Source organism: Balaenoptera ricei, chromosome 10 (genome assembly GCF_028023285.1).
Source record: "Balaenoptera ricei isolate mBalRic1 chromosome 10, mBalRic1.hap2, whole genome shotgun sequence".
Classification (NCBI taxonomy): domain Eukaryota; kingdom Metazoa; phylum Chordata; class Mammalia; order Artiodactyla; family Balaenopteridae; genus Balaenoptera; species Balaenoptera ricei.
In genome coordinates this window covers 91,734,944-91,749,648 of record NC_082648.1, presented here as the reverse complement: position 1 = coordinate 91,749,648, position 14,705 = coordinate 91,734,944, and the positions used below count along the sequence as shown (strand labels likewise).

At 38.0% G+C, this 14,705-nt stretch overlaps 1 protein-coding gene across 1 annotated transcript in view; it reads left to right on the top strand.

Moving 5' to 3' along the window:
* PRDM4 (PR/SET domain 4) overlaps positions 1-14,705 on the top strand; it is a 45,439-nt gene that overhangs the window by 27,788 nt on the left and 2,946 nt on the right. The window lies entirely within an intron of this gene.

The window sequence follows — 14,705 nt, the reverse complement described above, 5'->3', positions numbered from 1 at the left end:
ACCGCCAGGGAAGTCCCCAAGGAAGGCGAATTCTTAACCACTGGACCACCAGGGAAGTCCCAGGGCTAAAAATTTTAGAGTGACTGGTTTACCAAATCAATAGCTGCTTTTTGATTATTTTTAATTGCATTGGTAGTGTTTACTTGTGGCAGGCATTGTTCTAAATGTTTTCTAAATAACACATTTAACCTGCACAGTAGACTTGTGATGATCCCTAGTATAAAGAAGAAACAGAGGTGCAAGAGAGGTTAAGTAATTGGCACACAGTTACATGGCTGGTAAGTGGCAGTCTGCGCCTAGCCTACCGAGCTTTATCGATTCTTCAATAGTGGCCTGGCTAAAATTGGGATCTCACCATGGCATATAGGCAGGCTACAAGTCTTTGAAGGCAGTCACACAGAACATTTAAATTATTCCATTTAGACAAAACATATTTATATACACGAATTAGGGAGCTCGTGGAAAGCATGCTTTGGTTTTTGTTTTCTCCTCTGCTGCAGCAGCTCTCTCCACCCTCCACCCCCTTCATGCTGCTGCCTACTTGCTGAGGCACAGGCTAGAGTTGGGCTTTGGGGTAGGACAAACATCAAGATCTGTTAATGGCCAGAATGAGGAGAGAAAATCACTTAGGGAGAAGGGTACTAACTTTGGGAAAATTTACTTCTTGACTGATCTATCACTGGTCAGTAGACAACTTCCAGCCCTTCTTAGCTAACATGTTCTAGGACATGTGTGACACATTTATTTGCAGATATCGTTTGTAACAGCAGTAGTATATTTTAGTTTAACAGTTGTTTAATCCTCGTAGAGCATTATAAAAGTAGATTTTATCCCCATTTTATGGTTATTGAAAATGAAGTTCAGAAAAATAAAGATGTTGCACATTCCATATTCAGTACTTTGCTGCCTGGGAGCACTTTTTAAAAAGTCCATTTTAAAATGTATGTAAATATTTCTCCTCCAGGGTTCTCTTGCATGTGAATCCACATGCTGCTGTTCTGACACCTCATTTCAGGCTGCATCACCCTGCTAGCTCTACTAGTTGCATATTTGTGCTGGGGTTGTGAAACGCATTTTTATAAGCAGAGAGCACTATTATGGGCCATTGCTCTTAATTGGTTAGAGACAACTGGCACTCAGCTATGAAAAATGAATTAGTCAAAAGCATGGCAGATGACATAATATTCTGTTAGGGACTTTTTCAAGATGCCTGACCCAGATATGCTGTAGCAAAAAGAAAGTGAGCCAGGCTATTTTGCATCTGAAATTCCCAAATGCAAGTAGTATTTTGAGGCAAAAGAAAAGCAGGATGATCCATTCGTTCAGTATATATTTGTTCTCTTTGGGAAAGGAACATGTTAGACTTTAAGGGGGGTCGAGGAGGGAGATAAAGTGTAGGGGAGGGAGATGGAAAAACGGTGGCTCATGACCAGGAAATTCAGTTTTAAGCCCAGAAGCATACACACATGCAAAGAAAGAAGATATATTCAGGATCACAGTCCTTTCTTACAGGTGTGTAGTTAGGATAAAGGTAGACATCAGTGTTTTTAACAGCAAAGACAGAAGAAACCTAAGTGTCTTCCAGAAAGGAAATGTTGAATAAATTATGACACATTCATACTAAGCAATACAATGTTGTTATGAAAAAGGATGCCTGCTTCCCAGACTCCTTTAGAGCTAAGATTCCAAACAAAACCAAAGTTTCTCTGATCAGATGCACTTGTGTGAGACTTTGATTCAGAAGTGAGTTATGTGGGGACAGAAGCAGGGCCTGAGGCGTCTATTTATTATGCAGGCTTGGGTCTTACCAAGGGTGATGCGGTTTTGGAGCTGGTGGCTATGTGGATGGAGGCTTTCTGGTGTGGCAGGTAGCTTCTTGATTGTAGAAGCAGCACTGTACCTTGCAAGCTCACTTCCGTGGTATGGGATTAGGAGTCATTCCTAGAATTCAGCCTGGACTCCATCTGAAACCTTTTCAGTGATTCTATGAGCTATCTATACTGCATAATAAATTCTTTTTGCTTAAACTAGCTTGAGGGGATTCTGTGTTCTGAAAATAAGAATGCTGATCAAGTAATTGGTATCCAGAAATATTACAGGAAATAGATCCACAAGGAAATGGGATCTTGGATTAGTTGTCTGACCTAGCTGGGTTTCAAGGCACTGAGGATCCAGCCACTGTTAGAGGATGGGTACAAAATTGTACCTGGCCCCCATGGTTGGAACATGAGTTCGATCATCACCTGTGACCACTTGCATTGAAATGTGCCCGAAGCAGTAAATTCAGTTTCATCTAAATTATGTTTCTCCTTCCCAGTCCAGCATCCTCAGAGTCCTTTGGACACATTTTCCTCAGGAGTTAGGAAATTCTTGTAATTCTGTTAATATATAAGCTTTCTTTTCCAAGGTTTGTCTTTGGAATTATACAGAAGTTGAGGGTTTGTCTTAGTCATAGGTTAGAGGCAGTAGGAGGTAGTAGGACTGGTAAATGAGGGGAATTGGAGTTTTATTTTGGTGTGGTCATTGCAGGGTATTCAAGAAAGTCCAAACCATTCTCATTAGGTAGTGGAGGAGGAGCTGCTGCTGTTGGCCAGGGAAATCTTTGGGGTTTGGGGGTGATTGGAGTTCTTAGAATCCTCTCAAGTATTACCCTTCTGCTTTTCAGTTTTGCACTTTTACCCCCAAATACTGTAATTTTCACTTAAGAAATCTGCTGGAACTATGAATTCAACCTGTGTTGTTAAGTCAGTAACCTGCAGGATCAGACTGCTTCTGGTCTATCACTGTATCAGCCTTACGGCTACAAGAGGGAAGAAATTCTTTCAGGGCAGTCAGGGATAACTCCGTGGTTCTCTGACTTGGCTTATGTGTCTATCAGGCAGTTGGATATGAATATTAAGTGTGTTTCAGTATTCATATTTTCTCTTTTTTCTTGTATCAGTTCTGGTAAGTTATGTTTTTCTAGGAAGTTTTCCATCTTAAATACATGTGTAAATTTAGTCACATAAAGTTCACATCTTATTAACTATTTGTCTCTAGGATCTGTAACAATGTCCCCTTTTTTGTTGATAACTTGTGTGTGTCTTTTGTTATCAGTATTGCTCCTGGGTTTATCAGCTTTCTTAGTATTCTAAAGAACCAGTTTTTTGCTTTAATGATTTTCTGTATTGTATGTCTGTCTCTGTGACGTTACTTCCTACTCTTACTTCCTTCTGTCCACATTTTCAGGTTTAAATTGCTATTCTTTTTCTTCTTAAGATGGCTGCTTGAATAACTGATTTTATTTCTTTTCTAATATGCTTTTAAGGCTATAAATCATCTTCTCAATATAGCTTTAGTTACATCCTATAAAATTTATGTTAGACTCTCATTGTTTTTCATTGTTAAAAATACTTGCTAATTTCTGTTGTGCTTTCTCCTTTGACCCATGGATCATTTATAATTGAATGGCTTAATTTCCAAATTTTCAGGAATTTTCTTGTTGATCTTTTCTAATTGATTTCTAGCTTAATTCCATGATGATCAGAGAACACACTGAATAATTTCAGTTCTTTAAAATTTGTTGAAACTTGCTTCAGGGCCCTGCATGTGGTCAGTTTTGGAAAATGTTCCATATGAAAAGAATATATGTTCTGCTTTTCTTGGGTACAGTGTTCTGTGAATAACAAGTCAACTCGATAATCATGTTAACGAGGCCTCATACTGAATTTTTTGTCTGCTTGTTGTATCAGTTACTGAGAAAGGTATATTAAACATTTTCACTCTGATTATAGATTTGTCCATTTCTCCTTTTAGTCATCATTTTTGCTTTATGTATTTTGGAGCTATGTTTCTGGATGTTTAAAAATTTAGAAATGTATTTTTGTGTTGGATTGATCCTTCTATCGTTGTAAAAAGGACACTGTCTTTATAATAGCTTTCCTTAAAGTCTATTTTGATATTAAAATAGCTGCATCACATTAATCTTGATATTTGCATAGTGTATATTTTTCCACTCTTTGAGGACTTTTGACTTTCTTTTTTTAAATTAATTAATTAATTAATTAATTAATTTATGGCTGTGTTGGGTCTTAGTTTCTGTGCGAGGGCTTTCTCCAGTTGCAGCAAGCGGGGGCCACTCTTCATTGCGGTGCGCGGGCCTCTCACTATCGCGGCCTCTCTTGTCGTGGAGCACAGGCTCCAGACCCGCAGGCAGGCTCAGTAGTTGTGGCTCACGGGCCTAGTTGCTCCGCGGCATGTGGGATCTTCCCAGACCAGGGCTCGAACTCGCGTCCCCTGCATTGGCAGGCAGATTCTCAACCACTGCACCACCAGGGAAGCCCCTGACTTTCTGTATCCTTATGTTTAAGTGTGGCTCTTGTAAGTGGCATACAGTTATGTTTTGTTTTTTACATATTCAGATAATCTGCCTTTAATTACTTAGACCATTTATATATATTATACTTCTGGATATATTTGGGTTTAAATCTTCCATCTTACAATTTGTTTTCTATTTATTCCATTCTGTATTCCTTTTTCTCTCCTTCTTTTGGATTAACCAAGTATTTATTATTCATTCCTCCTCCCCCCTTTTGGCTCTGTATGTTCTTTATTCTTTTAGTAGTTAGCCTGGAAATTACAACATGCATCTTTAACTTATTAGAGTGTAATATCAATTAGTACTTTATCGCTTTTAAAAGAATGTTGGTATTGTAGAATACCTTACTCTGTCTCTTTCCAGCCTTTTATGTTTTTGTCAGGCATTTTAATTTTACAGACATCTTACATTCTACACAAGATTATTGTTGTTTTATAAAATAATATTTATTTAAATTTACCTGTATTGATCATTATTCTTTCTTGCATTTCCATGTTCCCATCTGAGATCATTTTTCATTTTTAAGTTTAATGTAGGTCTAAAGATAATGAATTTTCCCAGTTTTAAGACATTCTGTCTTAAAATGTCTTTATTTCATCTTTTTAAAAAACAGCTTTATTGAGGATAATCTACTTACCATAAAATACATCCATTTAAAATGTACAATTTAATGGTTTCTAGTATGTTCAGAGGTGTGCAACCATTACCACAATCCCATTTTAAAATATTTCCATCACCCCAGAAAGATCCGTTGTGTCCATTTGCAGTCATTCCCATTCTCACCCCCTAGTCCCAGGAAATCATTATTCCACTGTCTCTGTAGCTTTGCCTTTTCTGATAATGTAAATGGAATTCATACAATATGTGGTCCCTTGTGTCTGGCTTCTTTCATTTAGTGTGTTTTAAAGGCCCACTCGTGCTGCAGCATGTGTCAGTAGTTCATTCTTGTTTATCACAGAATAGAATTCTATTGTACGGATATACCACATCTTGTCTATTCATTCACCAGTTGATAGACATTTGGATTATTTCCACTTTTTGGCTATTATGAATAATGCTGCTGAACATTTGCATACAAGTCTTTGTGTAGATATATTTTTATATACCTAGGAGGTTTGCATGGTAAATTTATGTTTAACTTTTTAAGAAACTGCCAAACTGTTTCCCAAAGTGGCTGCATCACTTTACATTCCTACTAGTTATATATAAAGGTTTCAGCTTCTCCATATCCTCACCAACGCTTGTATTTTTTAAAAAAATTTTTATTTATTTTATTTTATTTACTTATTTATTTATGGCCGTGTTGGGTCTTCGTTTCTGTGCGAGGGCTTTCTCTAATTGCGGCAAATGGGGGCCACTCTTCTTCATCGTGGTGCGCGGGCCTCTATTGCGGCCGCTCCTGTTGCGGAGCACAGGCTCCAGATGCGCAGGCTCAGTAATTGTGGCTCACTGGCCTAGTTGCTCCGCGGCATGTGGGATCTTCCCAGACCAGGGCTCGAACCCGTGTCCCTTGCATTGGCAGGCAGATTCTCAACCACTGCACCACCAGGGAAGCCCAACACTTGTATTTTTAATTATAGCCTTTCTAGTGGGCATGAAGAGGTATCTTACTGTGTTTTTCTTTTGTATTTCCCTCATGGCCAGTGATGTTGAGCATTTTTCCGCAAGTGCTTATTGGCTTGATGCCTTTTCATCAGTTTGGGAAAAATTCTCAGCTATAATCTCTTTGAATATCACTCTCTCTCATTTCATTCTCAGATTCCAATTACATGTAGTTTAGACTTTTGTACCATGTCCAATATGTATCTTATGATTTTTTTAAAATACTTTTTTCTCTTTGTACTTAGCCTGGATATTTACTGTTGACCTACCCTCAAGTTCACTAATCGTTCCTCACCTGTGTCTAATTTTTCATTAATCCCATACATAAAATTCCCTATTTAATATATCAGTTCTAGAATTCTCATTTAATTCTTTACAGATTTCAGTTTTCTGGTGACATAGTCTTGTTTTCTCTTTCCTTGGATGTATCAATCTTGGCTGTTTCAAAGTCTATGTCCAGTAGAAGTCAATTGTGTGAATTCCTTTCAGGTCCATTTCTCTTTTGGTCCTATTTCCTAATATGCTTGTTATTATTATTTTTTTTTTTGGCCACACTGAGCGGCATGCGGGATGTTAGTTCCCCGACCAGGGATCAAACCTGTGCCCCCTGCAGTGGAAGCATGGAGACTTAACCACTGGACCACCAGGGAAGTCCCTATGCTTGGTAATTTTTGATGGGATGCTGGAGATTGTGTATGGAAAAACTGGAAGCTGTGGATGAAATTATCCTCTTCCAGAGAGGATTCACCATATTCTCTAGCAAACAACTAGAGCAGGAACATCTCAATCCAGTCAAGAACTGATCTTATTCAAGGCTGGGCTTCTGATTTTATAAAGCTGGCTCTGCGTCTGGTTCACCTCAACTTCTAGTCTAGGGGTCACAATAAGAGCCTGAATGAAGTGTTTGGAAACCTCCCTCCTTGAGGTCCTTAAGTTCAATTTTTGTTTTTTTTTTAGCATTGTGAGACTGCTGAATGCTCTGCTGTACTTTTCACCTACATTTTTTTCCCTTTTAGTTTCTCACCTCACACAACATAAAAATTAGTAAATGCGTGAGAAGAAAACCAGCCTAGGTTGCTTCTCTACAGGTCTCTTTTCCCAGGATCTTTGCCCCTCAAGTCTCGGGGGCCATATAAACTCTCCAATGACTTCACATAGATGTTGCATGCATTCTGCTCAGCCTTTCTTGTTTTCAGTGGAAGAGCATAACAAGCTAATTTGTCATAGCTAGAAATGGAAACGTAGAAAGTTATTTTTGAACCCACATTCTGGATGTTTGCTCTGACATTATATTTTTTTCTGTTTTGTTAATTTACTTGTCTTGAAAAGACCAGAAAAAAAAAGTGTGTACTACCTTTAAGATGTCATGTTTATGACATGAGCTTTAAGATGTAATGAACTTTATAACGTACTGTTGGGGTTGTCCTGAACAGTTAAGGCCTGATCATTACTCCTGTGTAATGTGTCCCCCCAGCAAAATTAGTTGATTCTGCTTTTAAAATAATTGGTCTCGGTGAATTTGAATTCTGATATATAATTAGCTGGAGCCTACCTATATCTAGGTTGGTTTTTTTTTTTTAAAGTTAGTATTGATTTTTCACTTTGACAGACAGGATCAACCCCATAGCATTTCCACATACTACCTAATGAAAACACCAATCACCAACAAACCACCAATGATGAAAATAATGCTACATCTTGTTTTCCCACTTTCCATTCCAGATAGGCACTCTCTCTAGGCCACTAATCTTTGGGCTCAGATCTATCCACACTTAAGAGTGGTATATCCCTATGGTGGGAAACAATTGGAACTCTTTTCTCAGTCCACATGGCACAGTTGAGCTTCCTTTTTTTTTTTTTTTTTGAGCTTCCTTTTAAATCTACAATCCTGACTTGTCTTTGAATCCCCATGTTCCCCAGTCTCCTGGGTTTGACTGCCTCTGTTGCCTGTCTGCTCAGATGTCTCACCCACTGCCTGTGCTGGCTTTTGGCAGCAACTGGAAGCCTAGGCCAGTTCTTTGACCCCAGGTGTCCAGATCTACTCTAAGGAATAGCTTCAGAGGCACATTCTCTTGGCTCTGAATGCACCTCCTTGCTTTAGCATTCATCAGACCTAGTACTTTCCAAGTTGGAAATAGGAATGTCACCCTTATTTTACCATTTAAAATTTTTATATGTATTAACAAATTATTGACTGGTGGATTTTTGCAGAAGCTAATGCCTGTGGCTGTAATACATCTCCAGTCAAAAATGTGTTAAATATGAATTCTTATACATATTAATATGTATAATAATATGAGTTATATGTATATTTAAGCAGAGCCATATGTCTATATAAAACAGTGAAATTTCTTTACTTTTTTTTTTTTTTGGCTGCGTTGGGTCTTCATTGCTGCGTGCGGGCTTTCTCTAGCTGTGTCATATTGGACAGAAAAAGGGATTCTGCTTTCAAAGATGATGCCTTATGAGCAAAAGGTGTTACCTGCACCTCTCACTTAACACTTACAGAGTGACTGTCTCATGGCTGCAGCAATGGTTCTCAAAGTGTGGTCCCTGGACCAGCAGCATCAGCATCACCTGGGAGCTTGTTAGAAATGCAGATCCGGGGGCTTCCCTGGTGGCGCAGTGGCTGAGAATCTGCCTGCCAATGTAGGGGACATGGGTTCGAGCCCTGGTCTGGGAAGATCCCACATGCCACGGAGCAACTAGGCCCGTGAGCCACAACTACTGAGCCTGTGCGTCTGGAGCCTGTGCTCCACAACAAGAGAGGCCATGATAGTGAGAGGCCCACGCACTGCGATGAAGAGTGGCCCCTGCTTGCCGCAACTAGAGAAAGCCCTCGCACAGAAACGAAGACCCAACACAGCCAAAAATAAATAAATTAATTAATTAATTTAAAAAAAAGCAAAAGGATCCCCAACCTTTAAAAAAAAATAAAATAAAACCAAATCAAAACAAAGAAAACCAAAATAGTTACTCCATCCTTCAGCCTGTTGTCCTTTCTAGAGAGATTTTGGTGAACCCAAGTTGCTGTACCTTTATACCAGTGTCTGACTTGGAGTGATATTCTGCAGGATTCACACTAAAATGATTGAAGTCATATTCATGAATTAAACAGGAAATATTAATGGTTCATGAACTGATAGCTCTTTTATTCTATCAAGTTAGGATTGGGTCTCATAAATCAAACTAATTTTTACTGCTTGCTAAAATTCACTTTTAATAGGAAGAAAATCTGTAATTAGAATTGTCCCATTAGGTGGAGAGCAAAGACTTCTTATTCACACTGAATCTCCCCATGCCTGAATGGCACTAGATACAGAATAGGCATTCAGTATTTGAAAATGAAGGAACAGTCTCCCTTTTCTCTCTCTCACTTTTTAATGTCCATTTATGTATTGTCTATGGCTACTTTTGTGCTACAACTGAGTTGAGTGTTGTGACAGACGCAGCTAGCTAACTATCCAGAATGTTTACTATCTGGCTATTTTTTGGAAAACTCACCAACCCCCATTTTAGGTTATAGTGATCAGGAAACACCTTACAGTTCTTGAAGGACATTTTTGCTAGGTATAGAATTCAAGTTTGGCTACTATCTTCTTTTAGCACTTCCTATTTTTTTTTTCAGTTTTCAATTATGTTTTTTTGTTTCTTTATCTGATTATTTTTATGCCCTGATTATTCATATCAAAAATTATAATAAAAACATGTTGACCAATACTTTCCAGGCACTTTCATTCTTTAGATTCAATTTCTTTTTGTCACAGAATTATTTATCTTTTGTGTATTTTAATATTTGCCTCTTCCATTTATTCTAGTGTGGGCCTCCTGACAGGAAGTTCTCTGGGTTTTTTATTTGAAAATAACTTTCACTCTTGTTCTTGAAGAATCATTCTGCTAGGTGTAGAATTCAGATTTGGCTGCTATTTTCTTTCAGTACCTGGACTATATACTTCTATTATCCTCCAGCTTCCATTATTTTTGTTACGAATTCATCTGTAAGGTGAGCTGTTGCTCCTTTAAAGATAAATTCTCCTCCCTGCCTCACTATGTTGTGCCTTAGCCTTTGCTATAGTTTTCAGCACTTTACCGTAATGTGCTTAGATACAGTTTTTTTGGGTATATTCTGCATGGGGTTACTGGTGCCTTCATATCTGTCATTTGATAAGTCATTAATTTGGTGTCATTAATTATTCTTGGAAAACTTTTAGCCAATAATTTTGCATATATTGCTTCTGTCCCATTTTTCTCTTCTTTTTCTCCTCTACTTCTAGAGAATCTCTTTTCAGTTACATCTAATCTGTTGTTAAGGCCATTTATGGAGTTTGTCATTTCTATTATTATGTCTTTCAGTTCTAGGTTCTATATTTTAAATATAATTTCTAGTTCTTGGCCAAAATTCTCCATTTTTAAGTTTCCTTGACCATGTTAAAGATAGTTATTGCAAAATCTGTTTCCAATAACTCCTTTATTTGGATCTCTTGTGTGTTTTATTGTCTGGTTGTTATTTTTTTTTCCAGTTTTCAGTTATGTTTTGTTTCCTTCTGTACCTGGTTATTTTTATGCCCTGATTATTACATATCAAACTATAATGAAAATGTGTGGCCCAATATGATGCTATCTTCCTCTGTCTTCCAAATGATTTGTCATTTTGGTAGGCAGGTAAGGGTATTAGCAATCCTGGATTACATTAATGAATTATAATTCAGATGATTCAAAACTGGCTTTCAATCTGTTTGTGGGAGGAACAGTTTCTGGTTGGTCATTACTTCTAGGTCAACTCAAAGCCTTGGGAGGTTATTCAAGCACCACCTACCTACTTGATGCCTCTCAATACCAGTTGTTTCCCACTAGCACTTCACTGTTAAAAAAGGAAAAAAAAAAAATCTATGCTTGGCTTCTCAGGCCTTTAGCTACCTTTCTGTAATCCACACATGTTCCTCGAGAAAAAAAATAGTCCCAAAATCGGGTACAACTTTGTTTTCTCTTGGCTATTGCTGCAATATTTCCTCAATGACTTAGTTCCTTGGGATTTTCTGTGATCTGTATTTCTTAGTCTGGCATTTGTGGAAATAGATGTTGAACTGTGTAGTGGATGCTGGGATGTACCACCTAGAATCCCTTTCACAAATAACAAGCTCTTTCCAGAGGTGCTAGCCTATGACTGCTCACAGCTGAATTTTTCTCTGGAGATGGCTCTCAGCTTAATGGCAGTTGCCTCGCCCAGGGAGACAATGCCTGCTCATTCCTGCAGGCAGTCTAAACCAAATGACTGGTTGGTGTACAGGTAAAGGCTCAGTGACAGTGCCTCAGTTTAGGACTTCTGTGGAGGGTCATTTCAGCTTTAGGGCTAGAGATCTGAATGGGACATCTGTGGAAAGTTCCTATCAGTTCAACTTATCCCTCCACATAATTCTGCATCCCTCTTTCCTTACAGGTCTTGTTTCAGAGAGTACTCCCAATTAACCTACCACAGAGTTCTAGGAAACCATATTTATGGGTCACTACTTTGCTTTTAATATAGTCATAATATTTCTTTTTGTTATATTTAACTCATTCTGAAGGAGAGGAAGTTGTGTTAGGAGAAATAGAACATTTGGCAGATGTGATATACTTTGGCTATGACAGAGGCAATTAAGATATATTTTGTCTTTGTCTTTTGCCTGAGGGGGCACATCTTTACTTTTTGTTTTACATTCTCTCCTTTTTTTAAAAAATTGAGATATAATTGACATATAACATTAGTTTCAGGTGTACAACATAATGACTAGATTTTGTATATATTGTGAAATGATTACAATAAGTCTAGTTAACATCACTCCACACAAATTTTTGTGATGAGAACTTTAAAAATTTACTCTTTGCAACTTTCAAATACATAATACAGTATTATTAACTATAGTCACCATGCTATACATTACATCCCCAGGACTTAATTTTATAGTTGGAAGTTTATACCTTTTGACCCCCTTTACCCATTTCACCCACTCTCCCCACCTCTGGCAACCACCAGTCTGTTCTCTATAGCTATGAGCTTGGGTGGTAGGGGTTTTTTTTTTTTTGGATTCCACACAGAAGTGAGATCATACAGTTCAATATTTGTCTTTCTCTGACTTACTTAGCATAATGCCCTCAAGGTATATCCATGCTGTCACAAATGGCAAGAGTTCCTTCTTTATTATGACTCGTGTGTCTGTGTGTGTGTGTGTGTGTGTGTGTGTGTACCGCATTTTCTTTTTTTATTTGTTTTTATTTTTGGCTGCGTTGGGTCCTTGTTGCTGTGCGTGGTCTTTCTCTAGTTGCGCGTGGTCTTTCTCTAGTTGCGGCAAGCAGGGGCTACTCTTCGTTTTGGTGCGTGGGCTTCTCACTGCGGTGGCTTCTCTTGTTGCGGAGCATGGGCTCTAGGCATGTGGGCTTCAGTAGTTGTGGCATGCAGGCTCAGTAGTTGTGGCTTGCGGGCTGAGTAGTTGTGGCGCACGGGCTTAGTTGCTCCGTGGCATGTGGGATCTTCCCAGACCAGAGCTCAAATCCGTGTCCCCTGCATTGGCAGGCGGATTCTTAACCACTGCGCCACCAGCGAAGTCCCCACATTTTCTTTATTCATCCATTGACAGACACTTAGGTTGTTTCCATGTCTTGGCTGTTTAAGTAATGCTGCAGTGAACACTGGTGGTTCATGTATCTGTTTGAGTTAGTGTTTTCATTTCCTTCAAATGAATACCTAGAAGTAGAACTGCTGGATCATATGTTAGTGCTGTTTTTAATTTTCTGAGGAACATCCATCCATTTTCCATAGTAGCTGGACCAATTTACACTCCCACTAACAGTGCACAAGGGTTCCCTTCTTTCCAGATCTTTGCCAACACATTATTTCTTGTGTTTTTGATTAATAGCCATTCCAGCAGGTGTGAGGTGACATCTGATGTAGTTTTGACTTGCATTTGCCTGATCATTAGTAATGTTGAATACCTTTTCATGTACTTGTGGCTTCTGTATGTCTTCTTTGGAAAAATGTCTTTTCATATCCTCTATCCGTATTTAAACTGGGTTGTTTTTGCTGTTGAGTTATATGAGTTCTTTATACATTTTGGATCTTAACCCCTTATCAGATACATAATCTGCAAATATTTATTCCCATTCTGTAGATTACCTCTTCATTTCATTTTGTTGGTTTCTTTTGCTGTGTAGGTGCTTTTTCGTTTGATGTAGCCCCACTTGTTTATTTTTACTTTTGTTTCCTTTGCTTTTTCTGTCAGATCCAAAAAAATTATTGCTAAGACCAAAGTCAAGGAAATTACTGTGTATGTTTTCTTCTAAGAGTTTTATGGTCTCAGGTCTATTTGTCAAGTCTTTAATCTAATTTTTGTGTATGGTGTGAGATAGTGGTCCAGTTTCCCAACACCATTTATTGAAGAGAGACTGCCCTTTTCCCATTGTATGTTCTTGGTCCTGTGTTGTAAATTAACCATATGTGTGGATTTATTTCCGGGCTCTTTATTCCACTGATCTGTGCATCTGTTTTTATGCCAGTATCATACTGTTTTGATTACTATAGCTTTGTAATATAGTTTGAAATCAAGACGCATGTGCTTTTAGCTTTGTTCTTTCTCAAGATTTCTTTGGCTATTCAGGATCTCTTGTGGTTCCCCACAGATTACAGGATTATTTATTCAATTTTTGTGAAAAATGCCATTTGAATTTTAATAGAGGTTGCATTGAAGATGTAGATTGCTTTGGTTAGTTCCTGCATTTTAATAGTATTCATCTACTCCACAAGCACTGAATATCTTTCCACTTGTGTCTTCAGTTTCTCTCATCAATGTCTTACTTTGCAATGTATAGGTCTTTCACCTCCTTGGTTAAATTTATTCCTAGGTAGTTTATTCTTTTTGATGCAATTGTAAATGGCATTGCTTTCTTCTTTTTCTGATAGTTGGTTATTGGTGTATAGAAATGCAACAGATTTCTATGTATTGATTTTGTATCCTGTGACTTTACTGAATTTATTAGTTCTAAATTTTTTAAGAGTCTTTTTAGAGTTTTCTATACATATTATGTCATCCACAAACAGTGACAATTTTACTGCTTTCTGATTTGGATTTTTATTTTTCCTAATTGCCCTGGCTAGGGCTTCCAATACTATGTTGAATAAAAGTGGTGAGTGGTGGCATCCTTGTCTTGTTCCTGATCTTAGAGGAAAAGCTTTCAGCTTTTCACCACTGAATATGATGTTAGCTGTGGGCTTGTCATATATGTCCTTTATTATGTTGAGGTACATTCCCTCTATACCCACTTTGTTTTTACCATAAATTGATGTTGAATATGTCAAGTGTGCTTTTTTGCATCTGAGATGATCCTATGAGTTTTATCTTTTTTGTTAATGTGGTGTATCATATTGATTTGCAGATGTTGAACCATTCTTGCATCCTTGGGGTAAATCTGACTCGGTCATGGTGTATGATCCTTTTAAGGTACTGTTGAATCCAGTTTGCTAATATTGATATTTTGTGGATTTTCACATCTATATTAATCAGGGATATTGGCCTTTAATTTTCTTGTGGCATCCTTATCTCGTTTTGGTGTCAGGGTAATGCTGGCCTTCTAAAACGAGTTTGGAAGTATTCCCTCCACTTATATTTTTTGGAAGAGTTTGAGGATTGGTATTAATTTTGGTATAATTCACCAGTGAAGCCATCTGGTCCTGGACTTTAGTGGGAGGTTTTTGATTACTGACTCAACATTCTAA